Source organism: Triticum aestivum, chromosome 7B (genome assembly GCF_018294505.1).
Source record: "Triticum aestivum cultivar Chinese Spring chromosome 7B, IWGSC CS RefSeq v2.1, whole genome shotgun sequence".
Lineage (NCBI taxonomy): Eukaryota > Viridiplantae > Streptophyta > Magnoliopsida > Poales > Poaceae > Triticum > Triticum aestivum.
Window position 1 is genome coordinate 494,856,860 of NC_057813.1, and position 15,184 is coordinate 494,872,043.

A 15,184-nucleotide genomic window follows, 5' to 3' on the forward strand; every position below is an offset into this window, starting at 1 on the left:
TGTCAACTTTCAACTATATTTTCTCTAGGAACATATCTAAACAGTGGAACTAAAGCGCGAGCTTACGACATAATTTGCAAAGGGTCTTTTGACTATGTTCAGGATAATTAAGTTCATCTTATGAACTCCCACTCAGATAGACATCCCTCTAGTCATCTAAGTGATTACATGATCTGAGTCAACTAGGCCGTGTCCGATCATCACGTGAGATGGACTAGTCATCATCGGTGAACATCTTCATGTTGATCGTATCTACTATACGACTCATGCTCGACCTTTCGGTCTCTTGTGTTCCGAGGCCATGTCTGTACATGCTAGGCTCGTCAAGTTAACCTAAGTGTTTCGTGTGTGTAAATCTGGCTTACACCCGTTGTATGTGAACGTAAGAATCTATCACACCCGATCATCACGTGGTGCTTCGAAACGACGAACTTTCGCAACGGTGCACAGTTAGGGGGAACACTTTCTTGAAATTTTAATGAGGGATCATCTTATTTACTACCGTCGTTCTAAGCAAATAAGATGCATAGACATGATAAACATCACATGAAATCAAATAGTGACATGATATGGCCAATATCATTTTTGCTCCTTTTGATCTCCATCTTCGGGGCTCCATGATCATCATCGTCACCGGCATGACACCATGATCTCCATCATCATGATCTCCATCATCGTGTCTTCATGAAGTTGTCTCACCAACTATTACTTCTACTACTATGGCTACCGGTTAGCAATAAAGTAAAGTAATTACATGGCATTGTATAATGACACGCAGGTCATACAATAAATAAAGACAACTCCTATGGCTCCTGCCGGTTGTCATACTCATCGACATGCAAGTCGTGATTCCTATTACAAGAACATGATCAATCTCATACATCACATATCATTCATCACATTGTTTTGGCCATATCACATCACATAACATACCCTGCAAAAACAAGTCAGACGTCCTCTAATTGTTGTTTGCATGTTTTACGTGGCTGCTATGGGTTTCTAGCAAGAACGTTTCTTACCTACGCAAAAACCACAACGTGATATGTTGATTACTATTTACCCTTCATAAGGACCCTTTTCACCGAAGCCGATCCGACTAAAGTGGGAGAGACTGGCACCCGCTAGCCACCTTATGCACCAAGTGCATGTCAGTCGGTGGAACCTGTCTCACGTAAGAGTACGTGTAAGGTCGGTCCGGGCCGCTTCATCCCACAATACCGTCGAAACAATATTGGACTAGTAACGGTAAGCATATTGAACAAAATCAACGCCCACAACTACTTTGTGTTCTACTCATGCAAAGAATCTACGCAATAGACCTAGCTCATGATGCCACTGTTGGGGAACATAGCAGAAACTCAAAATTTTCCTACGTGTCACCAAGATCTATCTATGGAGAGACTAGCAACGAGGGGGAGGAGAGTGCATCTACATACCCTTGTAGATCGCTAAGCGGAAGCGTTCAAGAGAACGGGGTTGAAGGAGTCGTACTCATCATGATCCAAATCACCGGAGATCCTAGTGTCGAACGGACGGCACCTCCGCGTTCAACACACGTACAGCCCGGTGACGTCACCCACGCCTTGATCCAGCAAGGAGAGAAGGAGAGGTTGAGGAAGACTCCATCCAGCAGCAGCACAACGGCGTGGTGGTGGTGGAGGAGCGTGGCAATCCAGCAGGGCTTCGCCAAGCACCGCGGAAGAGGAGGAGTAAGAGAGGTAGGGCTGCGCCAATAGGGGGAGAAACTCGTGTGTTGGGCAGCCCCCAGACCTCGTGTATTTATAGGGGGAGGGGAGGGGGCTGCGCCCCCTATAAGGTTCCCTCCCCAGGGGTGGCGGCAGCCCCCAGATCTCATCTGGGTGGCGGCCAGAGGGGGAGAGAGGGGAGGCGCACCTGGGGTGGGCCTTAGGGCCCATCTGCCCTAGGGTTTGCCCCCTCCCACTCTTCCCTGCGCCTTGGGCCCCTTGTGGGGGGGCGCACCAGCCCACCTGGGGCTGGTCCCCTCCCACACTTGGCCCATGCAGCCCTCCGAGGTTGGTGTCCCCACTTGGTGGACCCCCGGGACCCTCCCAGTGGTCCCGGTACGTTACCGAAAAAACCCGAAACTTTTCCGGTGACCAAAACAGGACTTCCCATATATAAATCTTTACCTCCGGACCATTCCGGAACTCCTCGTGACGTCCGGGATCTCATCCGGGAGTCCAAACAACATTCGGTAACCACATACAAACTTCCTTTATAACCCTAGCGTCATCGAACCTTAAGTGTGTAGACCCTACGGGTTCGGGAACCATGCAGACATGACCGAGACGTTCTCCGGTCAATAACCAACAGCGGGATCTGGATACCCATGTTGGCTCCCACATGTTCCACGATGATCTCATCGGATGAACCACGATGTCAAGGACTCAATCGATCCCGTATACAATTCCCTTTGTCTAGCGGTATTGTACTTGCCCGAGATTCGACCGTCGGTATACCGATACCTTGTTCAATCTCGTTATCGGCAAGTCTCTTTACTCGTTCTGTAACACATCATCCCATGATCAACCCCTTGGTCATATTGTGCACATTATGATGATGCCCTACCGAGTGGGCCGAGAGATACCTCTCCGTTAACCGGAGTGACAAATCCCAGTCTCGATTCATGCCAACCCAACAGACACTTTCGGAGATACCTGTAATGCACCTTTATAGCCACCCAGTTACGTTGTGACGTTTGGTACACCCAAAGCATTCCTACGGTATTCGGGAGTTGCACAATCTCATGGTCTAAGGAAATGATACTTGACATTAGAAAAGCTTTAGCATACGAACTACGATCTTTGTGCTAGGCTTAGGATTGGGTCTTGTCCATCACATCATTCTGCTAATGATGTGATCCCGTTATCAATGACTTTCAATGTCCATGGTTAGGAAACCATAACCATCTATTGATCAACGAGCTAGTCAACAGAGGCTTACTAGGGACATGGTGTTGTCTACGTATCCACACATGTATCTGAGTTTCCTTTCAATACAATTATAGCATGGATAATAAACGATTATCATGAACAAGGAAATATAATAATAACTAATTTATTATTGCCTCTAGGGCATATTTCCAACAGCAGCACCACCACCAGCTGGACCAGTGGCTCGTCGGCGTCCACTGCTCTGACCAGGCGCAGGAGTCGCTCGACAAGCTGCAGGCCTCGCTCCCTACCTCCCTCCTCGACGGATCTAGGAACCCTATATGGCCAGGGTGAGACTGTAGGAGGTCAGACCCCTCCTCTCATTCTCTTCTTCTTCTTCTATCTCTGGTTTTTTTCCTCTCCGCATCTCATCTGATGTAGGCGTGTGTGCGTTCGGTCGTGTGCAGGCACTGTCCTCCCATCTCATCTCCCTTGGTGGTGAAGGAAGGAGTCCATGGAGACGGAAGTTGCTGCCCTCCCATCTCATCTCCCTCCTTGCGCGGTGAAGGAAGGAGGCCATGGAAAGAGAAGCTGCTGGGGATGCCGATGCCGATGCCGATTCAAGAGGAGGGCCATGGAAGGTCCTCTCCTTTCCTCTATCTTGTTCGCTTGAGTCCTGTTTCCGTCTTCTCCATTCAAACATGTTCTTCCCGATTCAGACATCTGTTAATCTGCAGGTGCTGTTGCTGACACATTCGGATGCTTCTTTTGTTAATCTACAGGTGCTGTTGCTGGAGTGTATGTAGGCATGGAGTATGGAGTGGAAAGGGTCTGCGGAGAGTATGACTGGGTAATGATGCTCTGAAAATGTTTCTTTCATGCTTCTTGCACTTACCTGAACCTTAGGTGAAGGAATATCTATCTGCATGACTACCTCTGTAGAATTATTCTTTGTTTGTTGGATGCTCGAGAGTAGGGGATATGGTTTTCTCGGAGAGACATCTTTGCAAAATATGGTTTGGTAGCTATATATCTGCTGCTAATTGAATTGGTCCTTAGTTTAGTTAGTGGACTAAGTGGTTGACTTCTAAGCTTCAGCTACTAAAACCCACTTTCAAATTTGTCTTTACTGTTTGCATAATGTATTTGTTGCGACATGTATATCAAATACTGGACTAATAGGTTGCCAGTTTGTCCACTGCATACTTTGAGGCTTTGTTACCAACTCATTTTAGAGAACTGTATACTTACTACTACAATTGGTATTACTGTTATTGTCATGCAGATTATAACTGAATTATGCCCTGGTTTGTTGTAGTTGTATGCTTATATGCTATGGTCTGAACTCTGTTTCTCTGCAGGCCCTGAATCTCTCATTGTCTTGGTTGTTGCTTACTACAGGGAATCCACTATTGTTGACAGACGATGAAGGGCTTCTTACGGGCTGCTGCTCCAATGGAAGGTACACGACAAGCATGCTTCAATATGCTACACTTTTCTAGCTGTTGACATGCATCCTTCAAGATGCACCTCTTGCTCTAAGGATAATTAATGTTCCTACATGGATAGCTGACTGTTTAGAGAATTTCTATGACGATGATGATATCGTGCTGGGCGGAGGATGTTAAACATTTAGACTGTTGTGGCCTTTCCGGTCTTTGATGATCTAAAATCGAGCTTTTTTAAAACTGATGCCTAGGATGCCATCAACGTGTTTTTTCTCCTCATCTAGAGATGCATCTCTCTGTGTTGGTGTGATATAATGTAGAGGAGTTGCATGTGAATCTTTTGTCAACTAAGCATATGGTGTTACAAGGAGATGCTACTAAGATTTTTCGTCGTTGAAGTATCTTAAAATGAGCTTTTAAAAACTGATGCTTGGTTGATCTAGTTCTAGGTGGGTGAGAGTCTATTGTTGTTGTTGTGTAGTCATTTCTTTTTATGTTTTTCAAGAATAAAAAAGATGAACATTTCTCTGGCAAATGTCTGAAGTAGTTGATGCTGTGTAGTCATCGGTTGGACCTATGCATTTCATCACAATTCAGATCGGTGAATGTATTACAGTGATGTTCATTGCATGACCTGCACTTGTACCAATATACCATGCCGGTACCTGTAGGTTAGTGTTGGTGGTGCCTAACATGAGCTTGAATGTGGTAGTTGAAGTGTAGAACAACAGCAGGTTAATGTGTGTTATTTGCCGTATGCAAGTCTGTTGTTTTATTTGCCCTTTCCAGTATTGTACAAACTGATGCATTTCTGGCATAAACAAATTATTCTATAAGATCTGTAAAAGCAAACATTTCACTATTCAAGTCTATTGTTTTATTTGCCCTTTATAGTATTGCATGATAGTGTCCAAATTCAGGAAGGGAAAGGTGAGGCTGGAACGTACGAGTGGGTAGATCTACTTTATTGTTTACATTAGTGTTGCCATTGCAATTGTTTGGTTCTGGCCTCAGCAATAGTACACTAATGCTGGTAGCCTTTGTGTTCACTCTTTTACAGGAGAGCCAGGACAAATTTGAAGTGCAAATCCATGAAGCCAAGTGCGAAGCTGTGATGCATTGTGATACTGTAGAGATTGTGACATTGGAATGGATTTACTATTATTTGTATTCACTTGCCAGAGATTTGTTTATTCCGCTTGACTGTAATAGATTGTGGTATCAGAACAGATTTACTGTTATTTGACAAATTATGTTTGTTCTGTTTTGTTTGAAATAGTGATTTAAAATGTGTGAAATGGAAACCTCACAAGTGCGATCCACTTATCAAAATAATCTAAGCAATGTTGAAATATTTGACGTGTGGGACCAGCTCCAATATATAATGGGCAAAACTAGAAATCTATGGACTAAAAAGGCCACGACCCAAAATAAAAAGGCTATAATGTTGCAATGAAGGCCATGGGCCAAAAATAAAAAGGCTGCAATGAAGGCCATGGGCCAAAAATAAAAAGACTGCAATGTTGGGCTTGGTCCATGAAGCTGACAAAAAATTCATAGGAAAACAATATAAATGGGTTGAATTAATGGGCTAGGCCCATGTAGAAAACCGAATTGGACCGGGTTGAATCTTGTGCCACATCAGCTTGCCACGCTGGATGCCTACGTGGCCTGGGGAGGCTGCTAGTGACCAAAACAAGACAATAGGCATATTTTGGTCGTAAACGTCCACGACCTTCTCACAGAGAAGGTCGCTATAGTCAGTTTATGACCCCCAGCTTTTGACCTTCTGTTTTTGGTCAAAAACAGGTCGCAAATGAAAAACAATGACCTTTCAGTGACCAATAGTCAAGGTCACAAGTTGACATATTTCTTGTAGTGTGCCTTCTGTTTATCTTAGTAATATGCTAATGTAGGGATTAGCTTGGTCTACTTTAGCTTAAGAGATGGTGGGCTTTGGTGGCGATGCAACAATTACTTCGACATCAGATCAGTAATTTCCAACAGTCGAACAGATATTTTGTGTCTGTTGGATATAAAGTTCCTTTGGGTAAGAAGTACTACTTGTCATCAAAATGGATAAAAGGAGATGTATGTAGACGTATTTTAGTTCTAGATATGTCCCTTTCTATCCAATTTGATGCCAAGTACTCCCTCCGTTCCACAATACATGCCTTCCATTTGTCAAAATATAGATGTATCTAGACATGTTTTAGTATATAGGTACATCCATTTTTGGACAAATGGAAGTCAAGTATGTAGTATTTTGGAACGGAGGGAGTATATGCTTGTTTGTTCACGAAGTGTTTCATACTTGTGCGAGTTGACGCGACACATCAAAGTAGTACTAGTAGTACTCCCGTCGACCCTAATTTCTCTGCGCATAAGTCGAGGCGCAGATACCAAGCAGGGCCTAGTTGTGTTGGACAACTCACCGGACTGCGCACCAGGCAGACGAAGCTCATGTCGTGTTGGTGTCGTGTGCGGCCCGCGCATTAACCAAAACCTCGCGCCTCCAGCTTAGCCTCTGCTTTTTAAACTTCTCAATCTCAAGGCCAAGGAGCAACATGAATCCTATGATAGAGCCAATCAGATGGTTGAGAACACTACAATTCGTAGCTACAAATGCATGTGTGACTCCCAGATGCAGAGGCCGGGGTCATCATCCTCCTTTTCGAGAAAAAACAGATGTGTGTGTGAGAGAGGACGAGTGCGTGAGTGCACCTCTTCTCTTCATGTATACCGTACTAAACTCAGAGTACAAGTGTATGTGGGTGGTATCGCCCTAGGGAGCAGAGATGGTGCGTGCGAGAAGTCCCGAGAGATAGGTTTAATGCGTCTGAAAAAAAGACTAGTCTATAGCTCGCCACGCGGCTATTCCAGTCGAATGCACCAATAACCATAAGATATATATCCGACGGTGCCAGTTATTGCACGTACTACACAGCAGTAGAAAAAGAACTACCATGGCATATGCTACACCACGGCAGAGAACACGTGCCCACGTTATGCCGTTCGGGAATAGTGCCGCACTTCGAAACTAGAACCGTCAATAAATTTTGAGCTTGTGTCTCGTCACATTCCAAATTACTACTACTACCACACTATATTTAATTGCAAACCTGTTCACACCGACCACAATCTAAACGGTTTCCCACTTAGGAGCGTATTAGTACTCGGTTATAAATACTACTATGCCAAGATGACTGCACATTCATCCTCAAACTCCTCATCCACAAAAACAAACAAGTCATTCAGCATCCTTCCCTTGCGTCTGCCATGGCCAGCGTGAGTTCTGGGTCAAGAGATTACCACCAGGGAGAGGCGAGCATGGAAGCGGAAGCACGAGAGATGTCTCGCCTCACCGCGAAAGCAGCCGACATGTCCCGCCGCACGGAAGTAGCAGCACAAAGGTCCTCCATGCCGCCGAAGCAGCACGGAGGTCCCGTCGCACCGTTGATGCAGCAGACTGGTCCGGCCGCGCCGCAGAAGCAACAGAGATGTCCCGCCATGCCGTGAATGCAGCAGAAATGTCCCGCCGTGCCGCGGCGGCCTGGGAAAATGTCTCGCGGGCAGGCGACAACTCTTACAGGCGCATGCATGCGATCATCCATAGCCAGATGGATCAGATCTCCAGCTGGGCAAGGTTGTAGGACGACATGAAAGCCTCGTTTGAGCAGGCTACCGGCGTCATCTGGCAACTAAGGGAGGGCAATGAGAGGCTCCGGGTGATGAAGCCATGTACCTAGGGTAGGGTTGCGGGCCTGTCCAAGGTACCCTCCCGAAGGACATCTCTTAGAAGAAGCCGTCTTTCAGTCGACAAAGAGGAACCCCACTCGACGGACTAGAAGACACTCGACGAACCTGAAGACACTCGACCATGAAGACTCACTCGACCACCAGGAGTTCAGGATCTACTATGTATCCAAACGGTCTGTAATTAAGTAGTCTTAATGGTCATGATGACACTTTATGTAGGGCGTTACCAGTAACGCCAGGCCTTAATGTACTTTAACCCTCTGCTACGTGGGCTGGCTGGGGTCCTGGCGTCCCCTATATAAGCCACCCCCCTCCACTGGTAGAAGGGTTCGCACCCCTGTAACTCATATACACATAAACCAGTCGACCACCTCCAGGCTCCGAGACGTAGGGCTGTTACTTCCTCTGAGAAGGGCCCGAACTCGTAAAACACTCGTGTGTACAACTACTCCATAGCTAGGATCTTGCCTCTCCATACCTACCCCCCATTCTACTGTCAGACTTAGAACCACGACAGCTGGCGCCCACCGTGGGGCAGGTGTCTTAGCGACTTATTGGAGAAGTTGCAATCTTTTCGATTCCCATCATCATGGTTTCAGGTGGAGTTTTGGTTGAGGGCCGCGAGATCCGTCTCGGCGCGCTCACATTCATCGCCGATGACTCTGCATGGCTGCAGCAGGCCCCGCTCGACGTTGATGCGCTCCCGATCCGCGGAGCTACGCATTTTCGAGCGTGCGTCTGCGGCGTCCTTCTGCGGCAACTGTCGACTCAGTATCGGCCGGTTTTCGTGTCATCCTCCCTCCCAGCTTCCCGCCGGCGTAAGCGCTCCGGTCGATCGAGGCTTCAACGGTGGGTGAGGCACGCAGTGGCTCGCCAGTCGACCACTGCCCAAGTCACGGCAATTGAGCCCGACGAATCTCTCTACGGCCTGTTCGACATGTCGACTGGCTCCGCAGAGACTGCATCCGAATGCGACAGCAGTGAACCGGCAGTGGAGGTCCTGATGGTCAATGGACCGCATGTTCCCCCCGGTTTTCCTGGCACTGAGGGAGGCAAAGGCGGAGGCGACCCGTCACACGACCATGAGGAGTACCGCCCCGAGCCCCTCGACTCACAGCAGAGGGAAGAGCTTCACCGCCGGAACATGGATGCGCTTCATACTCCGATCGTTGGAGAAACCCCTGAGGCTCGCGCCTTAGAGGACGCGTGCTTGGCCAACCTGGCTGAGCGCATTCGACTGGAGAACCTTCAGCGGGCACTCGACGAGTGCGCGCGACAACGGATACCAGACCCCAGTCGACGCCAAGTCTTTAAACCTCCGACTCAGGTATACCGCACTCCAATCCAGAATTTAGCAGCTGCAACACGTATAGCAGAGTCGATTCAGCCTTCCCAGTCAGAGGCTGGTAGAGGCTTGATGCAGATCAGGGATTTGCTCCGGGCAGCTGGAGATTAGAATTCAGCTGTGTCGCAGTTGCGGAACAGGATCCATAGCAGGTCCGTGGCGGCAAATACAGTCCAGTGGGCTCATAGCCCCAGATCGCCCCCGAGGCGTGAAGGGTGTGGTAACCGACACGATCAGTACAGGAACTATGAGCAGGATGACCGGAGGGGTGGATCATATATGCCTCGGCAGCAAGATGACAGACGCCAGTACAGTGGCGGACGAAGAATTCCAGTCGACCCTAGAGAACCAGGCTTTGACGCGAGATCCATCATCGTTCAGGGTCTGGTCGACCGAAACAGAGCCCACAGAGAGGGTAATGACAGAGACATGCCCACCAGCAACCGAGTACACGTCTCCGGACCAGAGTGCTTCAGCAGAGCCATCAGAGCCGCGGTGATTCCTCCCAACTTTAGGTTGGCGACTGGAGTCAGCAAGTTCAACGGTGAGTCCAAGCCCGACACTTGGCTTGAGGACTACCGAGTGGCTGTTCAGATCGGCGGTGGAAATGACGAGGTGGCCATGAAGCATCTGCCCCTCATGTTGGAAGGGTCAGCCAGGGCATGGTTGAATCAGTTGATGCCCAGCAGCATCTACACATGGGAGGACCTCTCCCGAGTGTTTGTCAGGACATTCGAAGGAACGTGCAAGCGGCCAGCGGGATTGACAGAGCTGCAATATTGTGTACAGAAGTTGAATGAGACTCTGAGAGATTACATCCAGAGATGGATCACACTGCATCATACAGTGGAAAATGTGTCCGATCACCAGGCAGTCTGCGCCTTCAAGGAGGGCGTAAAGAGCAGAGAGCTAAGCCTGAAATTCGGTCGAACCGGAGACATGTCTCTGAGTCGAATGATGGAAATAGCCACCAAATATGCCAATGGTGAAGAAGAGGATCGTCTCCGGAGCGGCAAACACAAGTCAGTCGCCCAGGACACTGGAGGTGGAAATTCCAGTCAGAAGCAAAAGCGCAAAGCTGAGCCAGCCGCACCTAGAGAAGCCTTGGCCCTGAACCAAGGAAAATTCAAAGGGAAACCCAAGGGACCTTGGAACCCCAAGAAGGTAAAAGATAAGGAAGGAAATGACGTGTTGGATTTGCCATGTCACATCCACACTAAGAAAGACGAAGAGGGTAATTTCATCTACCCGAAGCACACCACTCGGCAATGTCGACTCCTGATTCAGCAGTTCCAAGGGAAGCAGCCCAAGGACAAAGAAAAAGAGTCGGACAAAGTTGAGGACAAGGAGGATAGTGACAGAGAATACCCGCAGGTCAATTCCACCTTGATGATTTTTGCCGATGTTGAGAGCAAACACCGACTGAAAGTTATAAACAGAGAGGTAAACATGGCTGCTCCGTCAACACCCAATTACCTGAAGTGGTCTCAGACTGCCATTACATTCGATCAATCTGATCACCCTACACACATAGCCACCCCTGGGAGGCAAGCATTGGTGGTCGACCCGGTCGTTGAGGGCACTCGACTGACCAAAGTGTTGATGGATGGCGGCAGCAGTTTGAATATACTGTATGCTGAGACACTAAAAGGGATGGGCATTCCGATGTCCAGACTGAGCACGAGCAATATGAGCTTTTATGGAGTCATTCCTGGCAAGAAGGTCGTGTCACTCGGTCAGATTGCTCTCGATGTAGTTTTTGGTGATTCGAAGAATTTTCGCAAAGAGAAGCTGACATTTGAGGTTGTGGATTTCCAGAGTGCCTATCATGCAATTTTGGGTAGGCTAGCATATGCACGTTTTATGGCTCGACCTTGTTACGTGTACCTCAAACTGAAGATGCCAGGCCCTAAAGGCGTGATCACTGTCACCGGTAACCGCAAGAAGGCAGAGGAGTGCTTCCAGAAGGGCTCAAAGATCGCCGATGCTCAGATGGTGGCAGAAGAGTGGAAGGAACACCAAAGGAACGCAGACCCGAGTGATTTGTTGCGAGCCAAGAAGCCTGCCACAGAATCAGCGTTTCAGTCGTCCGGTGAGACAAAACCCGTTCACATCCACCCGACCGACCCAAACGCTGCTCCGACTCATATCTCCACAACACTCGACCCCAAATAGGAAGAAGCGCTCATCCAGTTCCTCCGTGAGAACTGGGACATCTTCGCATGGAAACCTTCTGACATGCCGGGTGTACCCAGGGGACTGGCTGAGCATCGTCTACGAGTCGACTCGAAGGCAAAACCTGTGAAGGAACATCTGCGACGGTCCGCCGTCCAGAAAAGAAAGGCCATTGGCGAAGAAGTGGCTCGGCTCCTAGCAGCAGAGTTTATCCGAGAGATTTACCACTCCGAGTGGCTCGCCAATGTCGTCATGGTCCCCAAAAAGGACAATTCTCTTCGCATGTGCATCGATTTCAAGCATATCAATCGGGCCTGCCCGAAAGATCATTTTCCTCTTCCCCGCATCGACCAAATAGTCGACTCAACTGCGGGATGTGAGCGACTTTCTTTCTTGGACGCTTATTCCGGGTACCATCAGATCCGTCTGTTTGGACCCGATGAGATCAAAACGGCTTTCATCACCCCATTCGGGTGCTTCTGTTATGTCACCATGCCATTCGGCCTCAAGAATGCCGGAGCCACGTTCATGAGGATGATTCAGAAGTGTTTGCTCACTCAAATCAGTCGGAATGTGGAAGCATACATGGATGACATTGTGGTCAAGTCACGGAAAGGTTCCGACCTGCTGACTGACCTAGCTGAAACATTTGCAAACCTCAGGAGGTACGATATCAAGCTTAATCCATCAAAATGCACATTCGGAGTTCCTGGCGGAAAGTTGCTCGGTTTTCTCGTTTCCGAACGGGGAATCGATGCTAACCCAGAAAAAGTTGGCACTATACTCCGAATGAAACGCCCCGTGCGTGTGCACGATGTCCAGAAACTTACTGGATGCTTGGCCGCATTAAGTCGATTCATCTCTCGCCTCGGTGAAAAGGCATTGCCTCTTTACCGACTGATGAAGAAGTCAGACAAGTTCGAGTGGACTCAAGAAGCTGATGCAGCGTTTGCAGAGTTAAAAACCCTGCTTTCCACCCAGCCGGTGCTTGCTGCCCCAATCAGCAAAGAGCCTTTGCTGCTTTACATTGCAGCCACAGGACAAGTCGTCAGCACTGTACTTACGGTCGAGCGGGAAGAGGAAGGAAAAGCCTTCAAAGTTCAGCGCCCAGTGTATTACATTTCTGAAGTCCTGACCCCGTCCAAGCAACGATACCCTCATTATCAGAAGCTTGTGTATGGAATTCACCTGACCACGAATAAAGTTGCCCATTACTTCTCTGACCACATTATCACAGTCGTCACCGACGCCCCCTTATCAGAGATTCTGCACAACAGAGACGCAACTGGTCGAGTGGCAAAATGGGCGATTGAACTTCTTCCCCTTGATATCAGATTTGAGGCAAAGAAAGCTATCAAGTCCCAAGCAATAGCAGATTTCCTCGCCGAGTGGACTGAACAGCAGTTGCCGACCCAAGTTCACTCGGAGCACTGGACTATGTTCTTCGATGGCTCCAAAATGCTGAATGGTTCCGGTGCCGGAGTGGTCTTGGTTTCCCCCCGAGGAGATAAGCTCAGATATGTACTCCAGATTCACTTTGATTCCTCCAACAATGAAGCAGAATACGAAGCACTCTTGTACGGGTTGCGTATGGCCATTTCACTCGGCGTCCGTCGCCTCATGGTCTACGGCGACTCGGACTTAGTGGTCAACCAAGTGATGAAGGAGTGGGACGTCAGAAGCCCGGCCATGACTGGATACTGCAATGCAGTCAGAAAGCTGGAGAAGAAATTCGAGGGATTAGAGCTCCATCACGTTCCCCGACTGAAAAATCAAGCAGCCGATGACTTGGCGAAGATAGGTTCCAAGAGGGAAGCCATTCCGAGTGGTGTGTTTTTGGAGCATGTTCACACACCATCGGTTCAAGAAGATCCTTTCACTGAGGAAGTCCCGCAGCCCAAAAGCGCCACAGATCCGACTGAAGTCGAGGTCCCAGCTGTGGTCGACTTGATCATGGAAGTTTTGGTCATCACTCCCGATTGGACAGTGCCCTATATCGCCTATATTTTGAGAAAAGAGCTCCCCGAGAATGAAGAAGAGGCTCGGGAGATCGTCCGCCGATCCAAAGCCTTCACCGTCATGAGGGGACAGTTATACAGAGAAAGTGCGACTGGAGTCAGCCAGAAATGCATAACACCAGAGGAAGGTCGAATGATTCTCAACGACATCCACTCGGGGACCTGTGGCCATCGTGCGTCTTCTCGGACCATCGTGGCTAAAGCATACCAAGCTGGTTTTTATTGGCCCAGAGCAAATGAGATGGCGAAAGAGATAGTCGACAAATGTGAAGGATGTCAATTTTACTCCAATATGTCACACAAACCCGCCTCGGCCTTGAAGACCATTCCACTCGTCTGGCCTTTTGCTGTGTGGGGACTGGATATGGTTGGACCTCTGAGGACAGGCAGAAATGGCTACACCCATGTGTTGGTAGCAGTCGACAAGTTCACTAAGTGGATCGAGGCTAAACCCATCGAGAATTTGGACGCCGGCACCGCCGTCAGCTTCATCAGGGAGTTGGTGTTCAGATACGGAGTTCCCCACAGTATCATCATGGATAATGGGTCAAACTTTGACTCCGAAGAGTTCAGAGCCTTCTGCGCATCTCAGGGTACGCGAGTTGACTACGCTTCAGTCGCTCACCCCTAGTCGAATGGACAAGCAGAGCGAGCAAATGGCTTAATTCTCAAAGGACTGAAACCCCGACTGATGCGCGACCTCAAACACGCAGTTGGTGCGTGGGTCGACGAATTTCCGTCGGTACTTTGGGGGTTGAGGACCACGCCAAATCGGTCGACTGGGAGGACTCCGTTCTTCTTGGTCTACAGAGCCGAAGCAGTCTTGCCGAGTGACCTGCTTCACAACGCGCCCCGAGTCGAACTTTACACCGAAGCCGAAGCAGAGCAGGCCCGACAGGACGCAGTCGATCTTCTAGAAGAAGAAAGAGAGATGGCCTTGATCCGATCGACCATTTACCAGCAGGACTTGCGTCGCTTCCATGCCAGAAATGTGAAGAGTCGAGCTTTCCAGGAAGGAGATTTAGTTCTCCGAGTGGATCAGCAGAAACCAACACAAGCTTGCTCCTACTTGGGAAGTCCCTTCATCGTCACCAAAGTTCTCCATAATGGGGCATACCGCCTTTACAATGTTGAGCACCATATTGACGAGCCCAGAGCATTGGAACGCGGACTTACTCCGCCCTCTTTTATACTTAAGTTTTTTCCATCGGGATGAGTTTGGTAATAAAAAAGTACTCCTATAGTCTCATTCATCAAAGACAAAAGAGTTTTCATAATTTTCTTAGTGATTGTTATTGGCGTTTTGTTCTCATAAAATCTGTCTCCAGTGGGGTGGCCTAGCTGCGAACGCCGGTTTCACACTAAGCTTGTAAAAATCCTACCGAGTGGTAAGCCCAGGCCTTCCACTCGGAGGCTTAGCTGCGAATCCGTTTTCGCCTAAGTTAACAAATCCGATCGAATGGCCAGCCTCACTCGGGGCTAGCTGCAGCCCAGTGGTAAGCCAGCCTTTCACTCGGAGGCTTAGCTGCAGCCCAGTGCTCGCCT

At 48.7% G+C, this 15,184-nt stretch overlaps 1 pseudogene; it reads left to right on the forward strand.

Moving 5' to 3' along the window:
• The first annotated feature begins 4,691 nt into the window (after positions 1 to 4,691).
• Positions 4,692 to 4,775, forward strand: LOC123163320 (uncharacterized; annotated as a pseudogene).
• Positions 4,776 to 15,184: the final 10,409 nt, after the last annotated feature.